Source organism: Halyomorpha halys, unplaced genomic scaffold, assembly GCF_000696795.3.
Source record: "Halyomorpha halys isolate HHAL.00 unplaced genomic scaffold, Hhal_1.1 Scaffold78.1, whole genome shotgun sequence".
NCBI lineage: Eukaryota > Metazoa > Arthropoda > Insecta > Hemiptera > Pentatomidae > Halyomorpha > Halyomorpha halys.
In genome coordinates, this window is record NW_027108467.1 from 1,487,155 (window position 1) to 1,488,155 (window position 1,001).

At 32.2% G+C, this 1,001-nt stretch overlaps 1 non-coding gene across 1 annotated transcript; it reads right to left on the reverse strand.

Annotated features, from left to right (window-relative positions):
* Nucleotides 1-603: 603 nt before the first annotated feature.
* Nucleotides 604-710, reverse strand: LOC112210243 (U6 spliceosomal RNA). The gene has a single exon (XR_002945052.1). It is a non-coding gene; the product is annotated as a U6 spliceosomal RNA (small nuclear RNA).
* Between the last annotated feature and the right edge of the window lie 291 nt (nucleotides 711-1,001).

The following is a 1,001-nucleotide window of genomic DNA, read 5'->3' on the forward strand; positions in this document are numbered from 1 at the left end:
AATTAAAGCAGGTTATAAAAGGGTTTCAAGATGGCTGTAACCATACGGATTTGCACTGTTTATTCCACAGTCCTCTAAATTAAAATCCACTGCCCAAATTACTTATTGATTATAACTTTATTCTGTAGAACTTAATGTCTAATTTAAAATATTTAGGTTTACAATTTAATTAATGTTTTTTTTTCGTTTTTTTTATTTATTGATATTTAGAACTGTATAAAAAATACAACAAGTAAATTTGATCATAATGACATAATGATATGATACAGGATGTAGAGAAACTACCCAGTAGTAGATCTCTAAAAACAGTTTACAATATAAGGACACGAGGCCATCTTCTTTTCAGGCGCCTTGGAGGATTGCCAGGAATGGAAGAGGAAGCAAGCTTAGAAACTAGTGGGTTTGGGTGGTTAGGGAGTTTATTATGGAAGCAATAATATCGGATTCGGGCTAGATCGGTTACATAAGGAACATTTAGGTCTTTATGGATGGTTTTATTAGTAACAAAATAAGGAGCAGTGAGGATTTTACGAAGGATTTTGGATTGTAAAGATTGGATACGAGAGGAATTCGAAGGTTTAGTGGAGCCCCAAAGCTCAACTCAAAAATGTGGAACGCTTCACGACTTTGCGTGTCATCCTTGCGCAGGAGCCAAGCTAATCTTTTCTGTATCGTTCCAATCTTAGAATATGTACCGCCAAAGCGAGTACTAATTAATGTTACAGTAATACTTTAGTCTATTATCAATTATTAGCGAATATTATTGAGAAACTAAAATCCTAGAGTAATATTAATTAAATTGTTAATATAAATAATTTAATGGAAGATTATTGGTTGACCGTGTGTAAAGATGAAAGGAATATGGTCCGGGTGCGGTCAAAAAAAAAAAAAAAAACTCAAATACTAGAAATATACTATTAAAATAGTATATTTCTACTATTTCGGTTTTTTTTTTTGACCACACCCGGACCATATTCCTTTCATAAATAATTTAAATGAGA